Consider the following 7,758-nt stretch of genomic DNA (forward strand, 5'->3'; position numbering starts at 1 on the left):
TGTGCAATGCAATATTTTAGGTTTTCTTATAGTACATATATATATACATATATATATATATAAATATATATATATACTTTTTTTTACCTTTATCTGTGCAATAAACACAATCAACAATACATTAGAGCATAAAAACACAATCAACACAAAAAAAATTCTGAAAGCAAAGAAAATAAATCCATGCACAAAGTCATGCATTTAGAAAATGTTGTAAAATGTGTAAATATTATATGTCTGTTAATTTTTAAACCAGTGACAGAATTCTTAAAATAAGCAAAAAAAAAAACCCTAAAATGTCTCAGCCTGAGCAGGAAAATCAAGTAAAAAATCTCTGGTGAAGAGAAACAAGATGATAAAATTAAGACATTTCTAATCTTGTCAACAACAAAAATAATAAAGTCTCAACATTATTGATAGATTTCTTTGCTGAACACAAACTGCATAGTTTAAATTAAGGATTATTTCAGTTTGTTTTCCAGGTCAACACTGTGCCAACGTGTCTGGACGGAGAAAAAAGTTTTTTGTTTTTTTTATTTCACAAATTTCAAAATATGTCGCTTGGCAGCTCGTTGAAGTTGTTTCAACTGGCAAGAAGAATTTAAAGAATAAAATTCACTCCATTTTTTAAACATTAACAAATGTCGCTCCCAAAAATGTTGGAAATGTTTTAGAACAAAATTTCCCTGTCGGTCCTACTTTTTGACTCAAAATGACTGGACATTTATCAAAAATGACACACAAAAAACAGAAATATAGACGGGTGAGAATTAATTTGTCCCAAAAAAACTATTCAGGGAAAAAGAATTCAGAATTTTCAGTCAGTGAAGAATGAAATCATCTCACACTGATTGTTCATCTGGAGTTTGATCTGCCCCCATGGACGATGGTTTTTTTTATTAAAATTTATTTTGTGGTTTGACTTCCTGTAAATTGACTTTTTGGTTCACACTTTTATAATCCCCTAATCTCCTCTTCCGTGTGGAACTGCAGCTGTTTTCTATGAAAATTATGTTTTTTGGAATCCAAAATTTTAATGCATCTAAGAATTTCAAAAATAACGACAAAAAAAAAAAAAAAAAAACTTCAGTGGGTTGCGTGCGGACACAGCGTTTCCCATTGTCTCTGAAAGACTCAGTGACACGGACGTGTGATCAATCATCAAGTGCAGAGACGATCAATCAAAGAGTGTGAACAACACTTCACTAATGAGTCGTCTGCGTTTAAACCCAGGTTGCGTTTCTGATCCTGTTTGATCTGATGCTTTGATTTATGATGTGTTCAGTAACAGCCAGACCTCAGAATGACTGTTGTTGTTGACATAAAAAAAAACTATTCAAAATACATTAGTACAACACATGTATATGTTTGAAAATGCATCAACAAATTGTTGTGTTAGCAGCAGATATGCTGTTAACAGGCTGCCCCTAGCAAGGAATTCTTCTGGGAATCGAACCCAGGACCCAGGAGGATCAGAGAACAGCCTACGGCAGAAGTCACTCAGATAAAAAAAAAATTTCTCTTTGATCCTCACAATTTCGGAATCCAGTCGCGGCCCAGATTGGACAATTCGGTGTGCCGGATTTGGGCTGCGGGCCGCCAGTTTAATAATTCAGATTTAATTCAAGTTTAATACGATGACAAAAGTTTGAACTTTGACTGAAGAAGCAGGTGGTCGTGTCTGTTCAGGCTACCACAGCGGGAGCAGATGGACTCAACAAGGAACCCGGAAAAATGACCATTCATCACAGGATTAAAAACAACAAATAAAGGGAAATTAAAACATGTGTCGGACGACACGGGGATTCCGGGAACTGCACTCACATCTTTATTGTAAATACAGAAGAAATTTGTTTTGTGCAAAGAGCATTAATTTGTCGGGGAGATTATCTGGGTGCTCATCCTGCCAGCTGTTAAACACATGCCGGGTCAAACGCTCACATGAGAGAACGTTCCGGCAACAAGAACGGACTCCACAAAGGCCAAGGACGATTCCTACTGATGGAGAAACAGCTGAAGAGCAGAGCAACTCGGTGCCAGTGCGGGAACATGGTACCGGCTGCCAACACTGGTTGTTAAAAAAACGTCAAGTCAGAAAAAGGAAGTAACGTACTTGAAATGTTCTTCAAACATATTTCACTCTGGTAACTCAGCACCTCGGTAACATAAGAACAGCGGAACAGGGAGAGAGTTTGGGAGAACCTGGCAGCAGTTTCCGACGCAGCTTTTGCTGACATATTATTTGCATTTGGACTGAAATTCTACATCACTTGGAAAACACTCGCAGCAGCTGCATGCCATCTGATTGTGGTCCAGAAATTGTGATGAAAATATTGTGTGTGGTTACTTGACATGAACTTGTGTTCCGAGACATAACAACAGGCGGAGCCGTATCTTTGTAAAAAAAATAAATAAAAAAAAACGACTTTATCTCGGTGATTGTGGTCGAGCAGCAACTCTTACTCAATTTACTGGATACGACTTTGACATCTCTCTCAGATAAGTGTTGTGAGAAAATAGATGGCGCTCTCCATGTCGGCTGTTTTCCTTTTTGACCCATTCTGTGGTACAGAGCAGACAGAGGGGGGAGGAATGGGAGAAACTTTTGGAGGTGGGGGGGGAATGCTAAACATGCAAACGAAAGAAAACAGTTCTCGCAACTGACTCTGAAGTCTGGAGGACAGAATGTGAACTGAACTGGGCCAGTGGCCAAGTCAAACAGCCCAGGGGGCAAAGGGGAACCACGGCCAGGGAGGAGGGTTGAGGGGTGGCGGGTCGGGGATTTAGAAAACATATACGGAGGACGTACAGGACAAGCCAAGACAAACGCTATTACCACGCAGGGGTTAAAACCAGGAGGGAACCCGGGGCTTTTAGGAGCGTTTCCTTTGAGGAGGCCATCGCAGTTTATTTGTCCAGTGTTACGGAGCCACCTGTTTAATGATGCTGAACATGCACAAACACAAACATGGTGCACACACACACACTGCTCGTGTTTTGTAAGCGCATGACATTGACTTGATGCTGTCTCACCCCCCCCCACTCCGACCTCTTCTATTATACATAAACATCTAATCCAAATCATTACCAGTTAATCTGACTTTAAATCTTGTCACGTGTTTTGAACAGTGTTTTTTTTGTCCCTGTCAGTATAGCTACACCAGAAACACACACACACACACACAGATGTACACACACCCACTCTCAGTCAGTGGACACCTGCAAAATGTCCCCACAAAACCACAACAAAAGACTTTGTCCCCACCAGTATAGGTCTCCAAGTATAGCTAACAAACACACGATATTGTTTGTTGTTTCGTGAGAACTTTACACAGACAGAGTCCCCGGTCCCTTACTCTGACCTGAACGACTACAGATATATTCCTAATCCTAATTCTACCAACACTTTAATCTGACCCTGAATCTAATCCTGACTAAATCTCGAACCTCAGAATAACGTGTCCCTTATTAGGGACGTGCAAAATGTCCCAACAATCACAGTGAGTCCCCATTACATATTTCTCTCAAAAGAAAAAAAAAACAAAAAACAATACCAGGTACACACACATACTGGAGTCTTGTGTTTTGTGAGTCTTTACATAAACATAACTCAGTCCCTAGAAAAAAAAAAAAAGCGATACCAGGTACACACACGTACTGAAGTCTTTACATCAACACAACTCAGTCCCTCGCTCCTAATCTGGCTTAAACATCTTAATCTGACCATAATTATAATCCAAACTCCAACCTCCATCATGAACCTGAAGATGTCCTCTCAACATGTCCCTACGACGACACAGTTCTAAATAGGTCCCCACGTGTACAGCTACACCAGGAGCACACACACACACACTCTGGGCTCTGTGTTCTGCCAAGTCACACAGCTTGAGCAGCAGGGAGGTCCAGAAGCCCGGTGGGAGACGGTACGTGACGGAGAGCAGGCAACGTTCACGTGTGTGTGAGTGTGTGTGTGTGTGTGTGTATGAGTGTGTGTGTGTCAGGTCTGAATACTCTGTGAACACACTCTGTCTGAGAGCTCACATGCAGGTATGAATACAAATGGCAGCGCTAAAATGACGAGTGCGTTCCGTGCGTGCCCAGACTGGTCTCTGCCCAGAGCGAGGGATCCGATCCAACGAGGCGCAGGACACATCTGAGGGCCACATCTGAGGGCCACATCTGAGGGCCACATGACTCCAACCGTTTCAGTCAGGTCTGTGGTTTTTCATGGAGTGGATGGCTGTAAAACGGAGAGCGGAACAAGAGGCGAACATCGGCCCTCGTTTGTGTCTCCTCGTGTGCATGGACGTGTGTCTTCACCACTGAGTGAGGACATCGTGAGACGGGACCTGCGTCCGTGACCTGCTCCAAACCCCGAGATGTGAAGTTTTCTCACCGTGTCTTTTGATAGGGAGGGCGGGGGGGGAGATGGAAAGATTCGTCTGATTCTGGTGAGTTCATGTTACCTAGTCCGTGTCCAACACTATGAGGACGTCTCTCAGTTGGACTGTTGATCATCTGACCGTCTTCAGTGGAGTATTGATTCAATGATATCGATAATCATTGTATCAATAATCGAGTATCGACTACTCTCATATCAATACCAGGGATGTCCGATAATATCAACCAATCGATATTATCGGCCCGATGTTAGCATAATTATGTAATATCTATAAGAATCGTTATTGGTATTTTCTTTGATAATGAGAACCCGATAACACACTGTCTGGATTTCGCAAACTGATGTGGGTCCTAAAAAATAGTTTTGGGGGAAAAACGGCTGTATATGAATGTGAAAGTCACTAGATGGCAGCGTTGCAGCTCGTTTTTTTAATGTATTTTAACAATCAGGTGATTGTACTGTATGTAGATTGCTGGTGCCAGCAAAGCATACAGTGATTTGTTGTCCCAATCCTGTAATATTTCAATTCAAGGTTGGGTGAAAAAACTTCTGTCCTCTAGGGGGAGCATGGCAAAAAATAATTGAGAAACACTGCTTTAACCCATTACCTTAGTAAATAGGTGGCACTTAACTTCCTCAACCACCAGCCAACCGCTGCGCATTCCAATATCGGAATCGGAAAGTGTTTGGACAATATCGGCACATCGGATATCGGCAAAAAGTTCATATTGGATATCTCTAATCAATGCTAATTAATAAACAAAAATGTGTAGGTTTTTCTTCGACATCTGACATACAGGCTTTGGTGCTAACCTTCGACAGCCCTCCACTCCATGCAACCGAGTCAACTTCGTCCCTTATGACATGAGTATTGATATTGGTATTGAAATAAAGGCAAAAAGTAATTGCTATCGTATCAAATCGTAACTCTGGAATCTCCCGTCTCTAATCTTCAGGTGTTCAGGCACCGACTTCCTAATGAAACAAAAGAAACCAAATCTTGGAGACACACCGTGAGGTTTTCATCCACTTCCAAAGAAAAGTTTACAATACCATCATCAAAGTTAACGTAGTAATAATAGCAGCTCTTTCCGCACTTGGATTTAGCACATACAGCAGGAAGTAAAACTAAAAAAAAAAAGAGTCTGATCTTTAGTTGCCGGGAAAAAAAAGACAAATAAAAAGTACTAAATGTTCAGTGTTTGCTTCGACATCACAGCCAGCTGACCGTGCTGAGTTCAAGGACTCTCATCCTGGAGGACAATGAGGAAGGAAGCTTCCAGAAAGCAGGAAGGAGAAGAACAAAAAAAAATACAAGGATGAAAAGGGGGGGGTAAATTCCACAGGATCGTTCGGCACGAAAGAGAATAATGTAATGTTCTCGTCCTCCTGAGGTCATCTTGAACACATCTTGGTCCATTGTGGACCGTAATCTGTCTCAGTCACGTGAGAAGGAAACGGCGACTTGGTTTAAATTAGACAAACATTCACTGGCGGCAACAAAATGACAGGACAGTTTCTCTCCGGCTCTGGAACTATTCCTGGTACTTTACTTCATCTGTGCATCAGACTGTCGTTGAGTAAATGGAACGATCGCGGCCTTCGACCGTACGTTTCTGTTTTCTGCACGACTCTCAGACATCAAATCAATTTTCTGCACCAACTCCTTCGGCCAACGTTCCCTTCAGAGACGTTCAAACTTTTTGGTTTTCTCCGGAGCAACGTTACACAGCGTTGCTTCTTCGCTGAAATCATGTCAAAAACATAATAAATAACCGACTGATGAGGACATCGTTTGGATTATTGAACCAAACAAGATGAAACCACAGGTCGAACACAGAAGATTTATGAGCTCACATGGTAAAAATGTGTTTGATTTATTTTGTGTCTATGATAAATTGAACCAGACGACGTTCTTTCTATAAATTATTTTTGCATTGAAATTATTTGCTTCATTTTTTTTCCTAATAGAAAACGCCCCTGAGTCCAGATGACGTAGAAAACTGGTATAAAAACGTCCAGGTGTTTGTTCTCTTCTGTCATTGGTTGTTATGTGATGCCAGTGCTGGACCAGGGATGGACTAATACTGACTGCAGTTATGGTACTGGGCCGGATATTTCATTGTTATTAATGGAAAGCAGGAGGCAGTGTTTAGTGGCATAAAGCTCTGCTCACTTTCTGTTCATCTGGCTGTGTTTACTCTGCAGGAAGTTTCATTTTTATTTCACGCGCACACTGAGATACACACAGGGGGGGGGGGGGGGGGGGGGTTCAGGAGCAGAGAGATGGAGCGTTCCTGTGAACTAAAATAAATGACGTAAAAGTCATGCATAAAGGCTAAGATGCTAAAATGCTTTTATCATTTTTCTACGCCATCTATTGGAGAAACGTGGGTATTGCAGGGAAAAGGCAGAAGTATAATGATAATAGAAATAATTTGTATATTGTATATTATATATTATATATTTATATGTATATTATAATTTGGAAAAGTTTGGCGGGCCGGATTAAAAAGCTGAACAGGCGCCCGCCGGCCTGCGGGCCTTAGTTTGCCCACGCCTGGTCTAAAGTGATGACAGAGGCAGTTTGAAGGTGTCTTCACTGTGGTTATGGTTGAGCTCACACACACACACACACTCACAGCAGTAAATATTAATAAGTAATAACACTTATACGTAAGACATGTACGGGTGTCCTCGGTTTACGACGTCCTCAACTTACGGTGTTTCATGGCTACGTCGCCATCTCCCATAAATTTATGAAGAAGGTCTTGTTTTTGTCATACCGACATACAGCGGTAAAACTCTCTAACTACTTTGCACAGGTACTACTTGGCGAGTGGAGTGGACGAATAAGTCGTCACACGGCGCCATACACGGAAGACAGTTTTGTTGACATTAGCCATGTTCTACATTCACTTTCTTTGAAGGCTGGATACATTCACTTTTTTTGTGTTATTTTTTGCGAACTTCATTATGGCTCCCCAGGGGTTTTATGTCCTAGATAACGATGTTACCACCACGTTAGCGTAGCTCGGTGACACACGTACGTGAGTTCCGAGGACCTTTTATCAACTGAAGATCCTACAGAGTTTTGCAAAGGCTCCAAACTCTCACAGACAAACATCAGTCAGAGCGTGTGTGTCTGTGTGTATTTTTGTGTGTCTGTGTGTGTGAATAGTATCATGTGTGTTGACGTCAGCCACGAGTATTCGCTAATTGTAATAAAACAGCATATTTGGAATTGGATAAGTGTCAGCGAGCCGTGCATCTGGGAAAACAGAAACCATCCTGACCACACTGCATCTGAGAATGTGATTTCCTGCACCCCCCGCCCCCCCGCCCTCGCCCCCCCTTAC

This window comes from Cynoglossus semilaevis, chromosome 1, assembly GCF_000523025.1.
Source record: "Cynoglossus semilaevis isolate Cse_v1.0 chromosome 1, Cse_v1.0, whole genome shotgun sequence".
Classification (NCBI taxonomy): domain Eukaryota; kingdom Metazoa; phylum Chordata; class Actinopteri; order Pleuronectiformes; family Cynoglossidae; genus Cynoglossus; species Cynoglossus semilaevis.